General features: G+C 41.0%; 1 pseudogene; it reads right to left on the bottom strand.

The window, feature by feature from the left end:
* Positions 1-1,705: 1,705 nt before the first annotated feature.
* LOC135524950 (testicular acid phosphatase homolog) lies at positions 1,706-8,589 on the bottom strand (annotated as a pseudogene).
* Between the last annotated feature and the right edge of the window lie 6,900 nt (positions 8,590-15,489).

Raw genomic sequence — 15,489 nt, 5'->3', positions numbered from 1 at the left:
CCCCACTCCTCTGCACACTCCACAGGCTTCCAGTAGAAGCTTGCATCACCTTCAAGACCCTGGTGCTTACCCACAGACCAGCAAGGGGAACTGCACCTCCTTACCTTCAGGCCATGCTCAAACCCTACATCTCAACCCGAGAACTCCATTCCGCCACCTCTGGTCTTTACGGGAGGGCAACTCCCGCTCAGCCCAGTCAAAGCTCTCCCTCTGTCCTGGAACCCAAGGTCAGCACAGTGGATAACCTGCAATCTTCTAAAATCTTCTGAAACCCTTCCTCTTTTAAGAATATCTTAAAGCCCCAACGTAGTCTCACATAGCTATCTTAATCCTTAAGAATCTGTTGATGCACCCATGTGTTAATCTAAGTAACATAATAAAAACATCCCCTCAAATTCTGTCAGTTAAAGCTAGCGATATAAAAACATTTGCGTGATCTGTGTCTCAATCCACCACATCCGCTTATTTCGGCCTTCCGCATCTGTGGTGGAAGATGGCTGAGCTGTAGCTGTGTTTGTCAGACCATAAAACATCCCGGAAATTGGTCTTTGGAACTGGAATTGGAACTGTTTGAGCTGCAAACTATTATGACCACTCAATGGAAAGGGGACTCTCATAAACACGATGATGTTCCCTGTGTCACGGGACTTGTCTGAAGGTAACTCATACTGTAACGGTTTTCTTCCTGGGAAGGAGAGGAGGACCAAAATGCAGCGTGGTTATTGTTAAGCATCTTTAATAAAGACGAAAAAACACTATACAAATAGAAATTAAGAAAACGTGGCAAAACCGAAACAGTCCTAACTGGTGCAGAGAACACAGAGACAGGAAACAATCACCCACAAGATACCTAAAGAATATGCCTGCCTAAATATGGTTCCCAATCAGAGACAACGATAAACACCTGCTTCTGATTGAGAACCACTCCAGGCCACCATAGACTTACCTAGAACATTCAACTGAACACAACCCCATAGACTACAAAACCCCTAGACAAAACAAGACACATAAATCACCATGTCACACCCTGGCCTAACCAACATAAAAAAGAAAACACAGAATACTAAGGCCAGGGCGTGACACATACAAACAAATGGGTATGGAGGTAATTTTGTGTCCCCCAAAATATTGTGTTAAATATGTGTCACAAATATATATATATTTTTTGCACGCCCAATTTTTCAGTTTTTGATTTGTTAAAAAAGTTTTGAAATATCCAATAAATGTCGTTCCACTTCATGATTGTGTCCCACTTGTTGTTGATTCTTCACAAAAAAATACAGTTTTATATCTTTATGTTTGAAGCCTGAAATGTGGCAAAAGGTCGCAAAGTTCAAGGGGGCCGAATACTTTCGCAAGGCACTGTATAGGACAAATACTTCAGTCTCATTCCTCATGATTTATTTGTTTTACTGTCTATGAATATCTTATTCAATGTGTTTCTATGGGCTATAGTAAAGGCAAAATTCAATATTTTATCAAAACATGTATTTTTTATTTATGGGGGATACCTAAAGTGGTCCTATAATGTCAAATCAAACTAAATGGTCCATGGTATGACCATCTTAAAACAATTCCATATGTTAGCTTAGAACCCACCCTCCCCCCAACGGCTTAGACTTTGAGGTTAAGATTAATGCACTAATTGTAAGTCGCTCTGGATAAGAGCGTTTATCTCCATGCCATGATGTTTTAGGAAAATTATTCAACACTCAGAGCCCTCCCATCCCTGGAGTACAGGTTTCTTCTCTGGTGGAGCAGCACCGCTATGCTGGTCAACAGTGCCACCAATAGGAAAGCCACTGCCACTACAAGCACCACAAGTCACGAGAGATGCAATGAAGTTAAGTAATCAGATTTAAGATTTCAGTCTTAAAGAGACTCCTGTTTCAATGAGTAGTGGCAGTTTCAGAGTAAACATTGTGATAAGTTAAAGTTATCTGTGGCAATATTTAGGGTTATTCTGTTGTATAGAATGACAGAACAATGAGCTCCTCTGCCAAAGTAACAAAGCAAAACCTTTGAACCATGAGGAAGATATGGACTACCTCGCTTACCTGTGTTGAACCGTGACGGTGTGAGCCTACACTCACAGTCCGTTGAGATAATCTTTAACCAGGTCATAAAATGAGGTGATAGGGCACGGGTCATCTCACAGCCAGACACAGGGGTCTGGTAGGGACCACAGGATGAGTCATTACAGTAATACAAGTCAAGAGAATATGATCTGGAATAGTTCACACAGACTATGTAGGAGGATATTGTAATGGGAAATTTAAGATGAATAAAGTACATATTCAGTTAAGTGATTACCACAATGTATCATAGCTTTCATTTCTGTAATACACATGACTCTGTTTGTGCAAGGTTGGTGGTCACTAGGCTCGTTTCTCCTATCTTCTGCTAGAGTTGGCAACAGTCTAAATGTGCCAGTTTCAAGGACAAACTTATTCTTGTATTCAATGCTTTTTGTTCTGTGTTTACAGAACATACTATATGTGATTAGGATAAGGGTCTATTGTGAAAAGGTGAGGGAGAAATTTTTCGTTAACACTTTACTCCACACATTCAGCATCATGACACATTATGGAACGGTCATAACCATGTCATAACACTGTCCTGACACACATATTTAGACTGTTGTGACATTTCTCTTATTTTATGTCTGGTTATGAAACCTACAGTTGAAGTCGGAAGTTTACATGCACTTAGGTTTGTGTCATTAAAACTTGTTTTTCAACCACTCCACTGTCACGAGTACTACCGAAGGTGACTCCCCTTCTTGTTCGGGTGGCGCTCGGCGGTCGTCACCGATCCGTTGTTCGTCTGTTCTGTTGTTTGAGTGTATTTTGTTTGTATTTTGGATTTCGCGCTGTCCGTTATTATTTCTGATCATTTGTTTTCCTACTTTTGTTCATGTTATTTTTCCTGGACATTAAAGCGTGTTTTTTCCCACATCTTTTGCTCTCTGCGCCTGACTCCACACCTCCTCACTCATTTGTCGTAACATCCACAAATTTCTTCTTCACAAACTATAGTTTTGGCAAGTTGGTTAGGACATCTACTTTGTACACGACACAAGTAATATGTCCAACAATTGTTTACAGACAGATTATTTCACTTATAATTCACTGCATCACAATTCCAGTGGGTCAGAAGTTTACATACACTAAATTGACTGTTCCTTTAAACAGATTGGAGAATTCCAGAAAATGGCTTTAGAAGCTACTGATAGGCTAATTGGCATTTGAGTCAATTGGAGGTGTACATGTGGATGTATTTCAAGGCCTACCTTCAAACTCAGTGCCCCTTTGCTTGACATCATGGGAACATCAAAGGAAATCAGCCAAGACCTCAGAAAAAAAAGATTGTAGACCTCCATAAGTCTGGTTCATCCTTGGGAGCAATTTCCAAATGCCTGAAGTTACCACGTTCATCTGTACAAACTATAGTACGCAAGTATAAGCACCATGGGACCACACAGCCATCATACCGCTCAGGAAGGAGACGCGTTCTGTCTCCTAGAGATGAACGTACTTTGGTGAAAACAGTTCATATCAATCCCAGAACAGAAAAGGACCGTGTGAAGCTGCTGTAGGAAACCGGTACAAAAGTATCTATGGCCACAGTAAAACAAGTCCTATATCGTCATAAGCTAAAGGGCCGCTCAGCAAGGAAGAAGCCACTGCTCCAAAACCGGCATAAAAAAAGCCAGACTACGGTTTGCAACTGCACATGGACAAAGATCGTACTTTTTGGAGAAATATCCTCTGGTCTGATTAAACAAAAATAGAACTGTTTGGCCATAATGACCATCGTTATGTTTGGAGGAAAAAGGGGGATGCTTGCAAGCCAAAGAACATCATCCCAACCGTGAAGCACGGGGGTGACAGCATCATGTTGTGGGGGTGCTTTTCAGCAGGAGGGACTGGTGCTCTTCACAGAATAGATGGCATCATGAGGGAAGAAAATGATGTGGATATATTGAAGCAACATCAGTCAGGAAGTTAAAGCTTGGTCGCAAATCTTCTCCAAATGGCCAATGACCCCAAGCATACTTCCAAAGTTGTGGCAAAATGGCTTAAGGACAACAAAGTCAAGGTATTGGAGTGGCCATCACAAAGCCCTGACCTCAATCCTATAGAACATTTGTGGGAAGAACTGAAAAAGTGTGTGCGAGCAAGGAGGCCTACAAACCTGACTCAGTTACACCAGCTCTGTCAGGAGGAATCTGACAAAATTCACCCAACTTATTGTGGGAAGCTTGTGGAAGGCTACCCAAAGCATTTGACCCAAGTTAAACAATTTAAAAGGCAATGCTACCAAATATTAATTGAGTGTATATAAACTTCTGACCTACTGGGAATGTGATGAAAGAAATAAAAGCTGAAATAAATCACTCTCTCTACTATTATTCTGACATTTCACATTCTTAAAATAAAGTGGTGATCCTAACTGACCTAAGACAGGGAATTTTTACTTGGATTAAATGTCAGGAATTTTGAAAAACGGAGTTTAAATGTATTTGGCTAAGGTGTATGTAAACTTCCGACTTCAACTGTACATAAGAATGTAAGAACCCACAAAACCTACCACACAAGGCAAAACATTACATTACACCATGGCCTTTTTGTAAACAGTTTAAGTTGTTTTATTGTTTTACCATAATGAATTAGCATTGTAATTGCACACAAATTGATGGCAGACATGCACCTATCCCAATGCTCTTGTTGCTGGTGACTGGGATGAATGCAGGAGCAGATTTCAAGAGCAGGACAAGACATCCTTGACTGATGACTGGTATAAGTGTATGTATGTGATAGGCCTATCTGGCTTATATAATTATGTTCATAATGATTCTTCAGGATCATAAAGTGTATTTTCTAGAAGTTATTTGAAATATGATGAAAACATGACTGTAAAGAATTCATAACAAAGGATTTAAGAAAAACTTTCAAACGAAAGGGAACTTCTTGACAGGAAAAAAACTAATTAGAATAAATGTGGGTTTTGACACTCTTATGTAGGTGTCGTAACCAGCCATAAAATAACTAAATATATATGTCATAACAGGTATATGGGTCATGACAGTGTTATGACCATATTATGACAAGTTATGTCAGCTGTTATGACATTATGACATAGTTTTGACTAGGGCTGTTACAGTGACCATATTACTGCCACACCGGCGGTCACAAGTCATGATGGCAGTCAAATTCCACGTGACCGTTTAGTCACAGTAATTAGGCTTCTCCAAGCTCTGATGTTGCTGATGGTCATTAGTATCCTACCAAACTTGCTAACTGCCCGGTACTCAGCAATCTGTTGTCCCTCTAATCACTCTGACATCAATGTAAATGTAATCAAAAATCTAATCAAACACTCAATGAGAGCGCGAATGGACAACGCTTTTTTTGTGGTTACTTTTCATCCTTGGTAGGCCATACTCCTGTCTTAAAGAGAAGCAATGCGCTTAATATTAGGAAGGTTGAGAAATAAATATAGTAGGCCGAGCCTATAGAAAGCTGATAGAGGCCATCAATTGCATAGCCTGTAGAAATGTTGCGCAACATGAGCTTATGCTACTTAAAAAATTTAAAAACTTGCTGGCCCAGTTTCGAGACTGTTGCATGATAATGGTCCATCCTAGATCTAAACAAATCTCTCTCATTAATTATTCAGTATATGTAAAGACATGATTAAATCAAGAATAGTGTGATGGTGACAATATTAGCCTATCACTTGTGAATTATATATTATCACTTGTGAATGATTCATGCAAAAAGCGCATTATTTTTTTGCCACTTTTTCTAATCATAGTCCCACACAATATGTAGCCTAGCCCATAGGTCTATATTTTGATAAGGTTTTATTACACAATATGTAGCCTAGCCCATAGGTCTATATTTTGATAAGGTTTGTATTACACAATATGTAGCCTAGCCCATAGGTCTATATTTTGATAAGGTTTGTATTACACAATATGTAGCCTAGCCCATAGGTCTATGTTTTGATAAGGTTTGTATTACAACTAAAGTGGCCAAGTAACTTCTTAAAATTAAGCACATTAAAAATCGCTTTACAACGTGTGTACAGACTAACTGGGATACATTCGCAGCACGTGAGTTTCAAGTTTGGGGGAGATCATTTTTACCATAAAAATGCACCTTTATAATAAAAGCATTACATGCAAAAAAAAAATCACATTAATTTGTCGGCACTTTTGAGAATAGCCCACAGCCATATGGCATAACCAGATCACATAAGGATAATGCAGAGTATGCTATTCTGTTCTTCTGAAATAGACATTTTTCTTCATATCTTGTTTCTTTAGACCTGTCTAAAATAAATATTTAGATTTATTGTGATGTGTAGGCTATATTACATGCATTTATTATTTTAAAAAATATGTAGAAGTTCCAAAGGTCGGTCTGCATCGGTGGCTTGTAGGCTGTGCATGGAACTAGGAGATGCTAAATGTGTTTGTTAATAACCTGTCAATTACCGTGTTATTACCGTGTTACAGCCATAGTTATGACCATGTCATAACATTTTATTACAGTGGGTGTCTAGTAAATTGATACCCATTTTTCTATGCTCCCATGCTGGAGGTTGTCTCCCTGTTGGAACGTGTACTAAGCCAGACTTTTTATTTCCTTTGTCAACGACTGCTCTCCTTTTTGTTCACCTGGAATTTCCCTTTACAGTTGCAGGCATGTGTTATGCAGATTTTTATAACACTTTAATACTCGTTTCACATATCACATACCATTTAGTTTAATTTAAATCAAGATAAATCTAAAATAACCTGTCCAGTTTATCGCACTAAAACATTAGCCTTGTACATACTGAAATTTCTAGAGGTATTGCAACTAATACTACATTACCCACCATCCTCTTGGTAGAACTCAGAGCTGACAGACAGTGTAAGGAGGAAGGAGACTGTTGTACATGTCTAGGGCAGCCTGGAGCGTGATGAGGGTGGATTCATACTAGAGAGAGAGACATACACATCAGGTCACATAGAATTAATTGGTGTCGTATAAATTGCATAATCACATCGCATAACCATTGTGTTTGTATGTACGGTCACGCATGTGTGTGCTTGTGAATGTGTAAATATGAATACGGAGACATGCCAGTAGAGGTCTGATTGCATAATATGAAGTGTGTGCATTTTGTGCGCACGTGCGTGTGCGCCATTGGCGTTCACAAACCGCTGAATACATGAACTTGCGCCTGCTCCATTGCCTTGGAGAAATTCCTCAGGATGGCATTCAAACAGAACCCCTAAACATTAAACAAACATTGGATCAACATTATAAAAACAATCACGGTGACACACAAGCAAACAGTTGGCATAATCCAACCTTCTATTACCATAACATTCAGGCCAACTCACAATGCCCAGCATATTCCACTACTCATCTTCTCAGCCCACAGCCACAACCTTAAAGCAACATTACTTCAACTCTTTTACAGCCCATAGCACCTCTGGCAATATTTGAACTACAACCTCTCACCTCCCGAGGGTCTTGTCCTTTCTCTTGTGTGTGACAACACTGAACACAACCTCAAATGAGGCAATTTCCTGTATAGTGTTGTGTACTTCCTGTGTGGCACAGCCCGGAGTGGTTAGGTTGTGATTTCTTTAACGGGTACAATAACCGTTAGCATCATTCTGTTTGAAGCGTAATCTTCCATAACAGGAGTCACAACCAAGCCAATACCCATATAATTACTGTGACTGCGTCACAAATGGCACCATATTCCCTTTGTGGTACGCAAATTTTGCCCGGGGCCCATAGGAGTCATGGTCAAAAGTAGTATACCATATAAAAAGGGTGCTACTTGGGATGCATCATGTATTTCATGGTTTGTGTAAGTCTTTCCATTTATAGCCATCTCTAAAAATAAGAGATGTTGGAAGTACACTTTGTACTATTGCGAACGTGTATTACTGTAATTATGGCCAATTCTACCTCTTATATAATCATGAATATTTCTCAATTCAATGTGCTATTGTGGTATTAAGGTCCAAAAAGCAATATCCAGACTTTCTGGCACCAAAGTTGTCAATAGAAACCAATAAAATACGAAATATTTTAGACACAGGACAAGAGAGCTAGGTAGGAGGGACACCAGTGTTATGAAGTAACACAGACAACATGCAGGAAACGTGAGTTTACCGGGTAATAACCAAGTATATGTATGTAACGTATGCATTCGTTTCAAATGACACCCTATTCCCTATTTAGTGCACTACTTTTGACCAGAGCCCTATGGGCCCTCCATAAAAGTAATGCACTATAAAGCGACTAGGGTGCCACTTGGGACTCTGTTCTCCGGTCACCTTGCTCCCCACCCTCAGGGAGGGACATGCAACTAGTCCCACGGGGGAAACCCTGCGTACATGTGGCATGGTGTTTATATCAGAGTCAGAGTGTGTATGTAGTGAGCTACATATGATCGTCCAGTACCTGACAGGAAAGTGTCGCAGACCCTCCAGATGGAATTACTGCCCAGCAGCTTAGAAACAGGGTACCCAGTGTGGTTGGAGAGTTTCTGTATAAATCGCTGTGGGATCATAACTTCATTCTTGTAAGATTTTTTTATTTTTTATCCAGTCAGTCAAATGTATTACTGTGACTGACGGATTCTTAAAAGCAATTAATATATTCTGTCACATTAGCGTTTTGCCTCCATAAACAGTTAATTATTAAAACCATATGTCTTGTCAAATAAGTGCACTGTACCAAGGTGTCTCTTACCCAGTGCTTAGTCAAGAGCAAAAATTACTGAGTGGAAGGATTTAAATTGTTCTTCCTTTCATCTACACTGATGCAGAATACTTGACAAGTGTTGATTACAGTGAGTATGTAGCAATAGATTCAAGGTCCAATATGTAGCTTTGTGTGTGACCTGACCAAATTCACACAGAAATGTGAGTTGTAGATATGTCATTATCATTGAAAGCAAGTCTGATTGGCAGTAGATCCACTCTGTGTGTGCTAATTCTATGCTTTCAGTCCTGAAGTTTTGCTTTTGCTCTTTTTACTTCCAGTTTTGCACACCAGCTTAAAACAGCTGACAATGCAATATTTTTGGTTATTGAAAACATTTTTCACAGCAGTTTAGATTGTACAATGATTCTCTATATACTATATATTGCTTGATGTCACATCAACTGAAATCAGGCGAACATGATCAAATTTTAGCAATCAGGTAATTGCGGAGCAATTCCGACATATTACACCTTTACACCCTATTAGGCTTTCAGCTGCTCAATTCCTTCAGATCCCATCGAATCACACAAGGAGAGGAAACCACTAATGAATATTGAGATGTACCAAGGGGTGACACAATTTCAGTTACTCCATGTTCCCACCAGAGGGTAGTAAAACGTACCAATGGACGCCTCCATAAATTACCAGATGACTCCTTAATAGGAATCATGATGGGACTCAGTTTAATTAAAACCTCTTCATTTGAATTCAATCCAGTGGTTAATTAACAGCTCTGAGAAGGTGAGAGAAAGTGCGTTGAGCAGCTTTTTGGAAGACGACAGAGAAAACTGACTGAGAATATCGCTGAGGACTTGATGTCACACCAAAATAACTAACAAGGTCTTTGTGACAATGAAACATTAATTCGGTCTTTGGATAACAAACACATGTAGCAAGTGAGTCAAAATGTATTTATGGGACAAGATGAGTAGGGAGAGACAGGGTTGGGAGGAAAAGGGTTTCATGGCATATTGCTCAAAGCATTTCTATCACATGATATGACTTGAAATGACGGGACAACAAAAACAAACATGAAAACAATGGCAAACAGCAAGTTGTCAACAAACTCATTAAAGTCTTTGAGGTGTGCTTGGTGTATCTTGGAGTTTTCCATTTTGGGACTATTCTTTTTGATTCAATCGGATTGGGCAACTCAATCAAGCTCAAGCTGTATTTCAAATGTGTTGACTGAACATGCTATGTCATGTCTACTTTGAAGCAGCTTGTCAAATCCAAGACACAAATACAAGTCTGAACATGCTATGTCATGTCTACTATGAAGCAACTTGTCAAATCCAAGACACAAATACAAGTCTGAACATGCTATGTCATGTCTACTATGAAGCAGCTTGTCAAATCCAAGACACAAATACAAGTCTGAACATGCTATGTCATGTCTACTATGAAGCAGCTTGTCAAATCCAAGACAAGAATCCAAGTTTGAACATGCTATGCCATGTCTATGTCCTATGTCAAACGTGTCTAGTCAAATTAATGTAAACTCAGTTTACAAATTTGCTTTATTAGCGGCCCTTTGTTTTGTTTTTAATCGCCGTTTCCATCCCACTGCCAAATGGCCTATTGGTTAGGGAAATGGATGTGAAAGATCCCTGCTCACAGTCACATCTCAAATGGCCTATTGGTAAGGGAAATGGATGTGAAAGATCCCTGCTCACAGTCACATCTCAAATGGCCTATTGGTAAGGGAAATGGATGTGAAAGATCCCTGCTCACAGTCACATCTCAAATGGCCTATTGGTAAGGGAAATGGATGTGAAAGATCCCTGCTCACAGTCACATCTCAAATGGAAGTAATGATATTAGGTCCCACATCAAGCGCCACACAAAACCAATATAACTAGTGTTTTCCTTCAAATATGTTTGATTGATCTTACCTGGAGTGCCAGGTCAGATGGGCTGGGTTTGCACTTTTGGGACTCTTTCATCGGTTACAATGCAACCAGGCAAGTTCAAACACAGTTGACTGAGTAGACATGTTTTTTTATACCAGCCAGCTGCTTGCCTGCCGCCTTTCTACCCTATCCTTGGCTCTGGTGACAGTTGAACTGGAATGGGCTGCCATGGTAACTAGGACATGAGGGGAGGGGGTGTCTTTGGGGGGGGGACAGCTCAGCCAGGTTAGCCTGGGCATTCATCAGGGTGCAGTAATAGTCTGTGCTCCGCATGTACACCTGTGTGGAGGGGATGAAGTGAGGCTTGGTTACGTCCCACTGTCCATACTAGCATACCACAGAGAATGCATGACCAAAAAATGTATTCACTAAGTGGTATGCCAGTGTGCATAATGGAACAAAGCTTCTCTCTATTAAGAATTCATATGTTCTACTTATAAGCCAGTATAGGAATATGCTAACAACATAGGCTTAACAAGTATCAAACTGTTTGAAGTATTTTAACAGTTGAATAGGGCAAACAATTCAATTTAAGGTTATACTGTGGTGTATGCCTGAAAACGTGATGATATCAAGAGAGAGATATAATATTTTTGGTAAAGGGGAAAGAAAGAGAGAGAATAGAGAGAGCAATGTCTCTCGTGACATCTGTATTTGCTTTTTCCTTTTCTATGTGAAGTGATAGGACACTATAAATCACTTTGACAACATTGGCTTTTCCTGTGATGCCTATAACGCTTGTTAGAATTCGAATGTAACATGACAGGGGAGAGGAAAGGTACAGCATGAACTGAAACTTGAGCGCGACAAACATTATTAGCGACAGCCAATTCCGAAAGTTGTTATTTTGGTGATACTTGCATGTTACTTAATGGATGGTGGGATGGATGGAAAGAGATGGGGAAGAGAGGGAGACAGGGACGATAGAGAGAAAGAGATAAAGGGAAATAATGGAGTAAAGAGAAAGTGGGGGAGAGAGAAAGCAACAAGAGGGAAATCAGATCTTTGTTGTAATGCCAATATGATGCACACAGAGCCAAACAACATGTATGCAGTCTAATGCACAGTGGGCCCTCAAGCGTAAAGCCCAGATGCAACATCATGTTATGAGGTTGGGGTGATGACATCATCAAAATTAGTCACTCTTATTAGCCTAGGCCATAATCAAGTGATAATGCCCAAGAAGCTGGTGTTTGGAGAATATATTGCCTTCAGAAAGTGTTCATAACCCTTGACTTATTCCACATTTTGTTGTGTTACAGCCTGAATAACAAAATGGATGACATAGATTTTTATTTTAACCTACAGGTAGCCTAGTGGTTAGAGCGTTGGGCCAGTAACCAAAACGTCGCTGGGTCAATTCGCTGAGCTGACAAGGTAAAAATCTATATTTCTGCCCCTGAACAAGGCAGTTAACCCACTTGAAAATGAAATACAGAAATATCTTACATAAGTCAATACATGTTAGAATCACCTTTGGCAGCGATTACAGCTGTGAGTCGTTCTCGGTAAGTCTCTACAACATATAGTCCCGACACAAATCTAGGCTTGCTACCCAAGCCAGCTGGTCGTTCATTCCATCGGTTCGCTTGCCAGAGATACAACCCAGTCCCTTTGTTCTAAATCTATGGATGCGACCCAGTAGTTAATTTCAGATGTTCCATTAACATGACGGCTGGCAACGTTCTTATCGAGCCAACTTCCGCTAAGACAGCAAACAGTGCAGACAGAATAATGGCAATGTAGCTGCATTTGTTTAAGCTGTTTTCTAGTGATTTTTTAGGGCTACATCCATAACAATGAGGTAATGATGCATGATTTAGACTGGCATAGAACATTTGCTCCCTAGCCAGGACACTGTTCAGAGGAGCTAGCCAACTACACAGCTAACACAGTCACTTAAAACTGAAGCTGGAATGACAGAAAACTAGCTGCATTTTATGTTTTTCTATTTATTTCTATACAGTGCCTTCAGAAAGTATTCTTAACCCAATTTTTGTTGTGTTACAGCCTGAATTCAAAATTGATTAAATATTTTAAAAGATATTCACCCATCTACACAAAATACACCTGATGACAAAATGAAAATATGTTTCCTGAAATTTTAGCTAATTTAAATGTAATACAGGAATATACAGTGCCTTGCGAAAGTATTCGGCCCCCTTGAACTTTGCGACCTTTTGCCACATTTCAGGCTTCAAACATAAAGATATAAAACTGTATTTTTTTGTGAAGAATCAACAACTGGGACACAATCATGAAGTGGAACGACATTTATTGCTATTTCAAACTTTTTTTAACAAATCAAAAACTGAAAAATTGGGCCACATTTACAGTGAGGCAAACTTCAGAAGTTCATGAGGATCTCTGAATGATCCAATGTTGACCTAAATGACTAATGATGATTTCCACCTGTGTGTAATCAAGTTTCCGTAAAATGCAACTCAGAGGTCCGTTAACGCAGAGAGCATGAACACAATTCCGAGATACTGTTGTGAAGTAGTTTAAAGCCGGATTTGATACAAAAAGATTTCCCAAGCTTTAAACATTGCGCAAGCGATACTATTGAAATGGGAGTATCAAACTTAAATCTACAAGACCTGGCCGTCCCTCTAAACCTTCAGCTCATAAAAAAGACTGATCAGGGGATGCACATTGGATTGAACTGCAGAGATCTACAGCTGAGGTGGGGAGACTCTGTCCATAGGACAACAATCAGTCGTCACAAATCTGGCCTTTATGGAAGAGTGGCAAATTTCTTAAAGATATCCATAAAAAGTGTCATTTTGGTTTGCCAAGACACACCAAACATGTGGTCAGATGAAACCAAAATTGAACTTTTGGACAACACAGCTCATCACCCTGAATACACAATACCCACTGTCAAACATGGTGGTGGCAGCATCATGGTTTGGGCCTGCTTTTCTTCAGCAGGGACAGGGAAGATGGTTAAAATTGATGGGAAGATGGATGGAGCCAAATACAGGACCATTCTGGAAGAAAACCTGATGGAGTCTGCAAAAGACCTGAGACTGGGACACTTCCAAAACATAAAGCAAAATCTAAATGGAATGGCTAAACATATCCAGGTGGAATGCCAAGTCAAAGTCCAGACATGAATCCAATCGAGAATCTGTGGAAAGAACTGAAAACTGCTGTTCACAAATGCTCTCCATCCAACCTCACTGTGCTCGAGCTGTTTTGCAAGGAGGAATGGGAAAAAAATTTCAGCTCTCGATGTGCAAAACTGATAGAGACATACCCCAAGCGTCAAAGTATTAACTTAAGGGGGCTGAATAATTTTGCCAGAGTTTTTGATTTGTTAAAAAGGATGTAAATGTCGTTCCACTTCATGATTGTCCCAGTTGTTGATTCTTCACAAAAATACAGTTTTATATCTTTATGGAAGCCTGAAATGTGGCAAAAGGTCCAGGAGGGTGGGCACTGTACATACACTGCTCAAAAAATAAAGGGCACTTAAACAACACAATGTAACTCCAAGTCAATCACACTAAATCCTGTCCACTTAGCAACACTGATTGACAATACATTTCACATGCTGTTGTGCAGGAGCAGGAAATTATAGGCAGCAAGACACCCCCAATAAAGGAGTGGTGGGGACCACAGACCACTTCTCAGTTCCTATGCTTCCTGGCTAATGTTTTGGTCACTTTTGAATGCTGGCGGTGCTTTCACTCTAGTGGTAGCACGAGACGGAGTCTACTACCCACATAAGTGGCTCAGGTGGTGCAGCTCATCCAGGATGGGACATCAATGCGAGCTGTGGCAAGAAGGTTTGCTGTGTCTGTCAGCGTAGTGTCCAGAGCATGGAGGCGCTACCAGGAGACAGGCCAGTACACCAGGAGACGTGGAGGAGGGCAACAACCCAGCACCGCTACCTCCGCCTTTGTGCAAGGAGGAGCAGGAGGAGCACTGCCAGAGCCCTGCAAACTGACCTTCAGCAGGCCACAGATGTGCATGTGTCTGCTAAAACGGTCAGAAACAGACTCCATGAGGGTGGTATGAGGGCCCGACGTCCACAGGTGGGGGTTGTGCTTACAGCTCAACACCGTGCAGGACGTTTTTCATTTGCCAGAGAACACCAAGATTGGCAGATTCGCCACTGGCACCCTGTGCTCTTCACAGATGAAAGCAGGTTCACTCAAGCACATGTGACAGATGTGACAGTCTGGAGACGCCGTGGAGAACGTTATGCTGCCTGCAACATCCTCCAGCATGACTGGTTTGGCGGTGGGTCAGTCATGGTGTGGGGTGGCATTTCTTTGGGGGGCCGCACAGCCCTCCATGTGCTCACCAGAGGTAGCCTGACTGTCATTAGGTACCGAGATGAGATCCTCAGACCCCTTGTGAGACCATATGCTGGTGCGGATGGCCCTGGGTTCCTCCTAATGCAAGACAATGCTAGAACTCATGTGGCTGGAGTGTGTCAGCAGTTCCTGCAAGAGGAAGGCATTGATGCTATGGACTGGCCCGCCCGTTCCCCAGACCTGAATCCAGTTGAGCACATCTGGGACATCATGTCTCGCTCCATCCACCAACGCCACGTTGCACCACAGACTGTCCAGGAGTTGGCGGATGCTTTAGTCCAAGTCTGGGAGGAGACCCCTCAGGAGACCATACGCCACCTCATCAGGAGCATGCCCAGGCGTTGTAGGGAGGTCATACAACCTCAGGAGGCTGAAGAAATTCAGCTTGTCACCAAAACCACTCACAAACTTCTACAGATGCACAATCGAGAGCAGCCTGTCAGGCTGTATCACCGCCTGGTA

The sequence above is a fragment of the Oncorhynchus masou genome, chromosome 31 (genome assembly GCF_036934945.1).
Source record: "Oncorhynchus masou masou isolate Uvic2021 chromosome 31, UVic_Omas_1.1, whole genome shotgun sequence".
NCBI lineage: Eukaryota > Metazoa > Chordata > Actinopteri > Salmoniformes > Salmonidae > Oncorhynchus > Oncorhynchus masou.
This window is presented reverse-complemented; position numbering and strand designations above follow the sequence as displayed.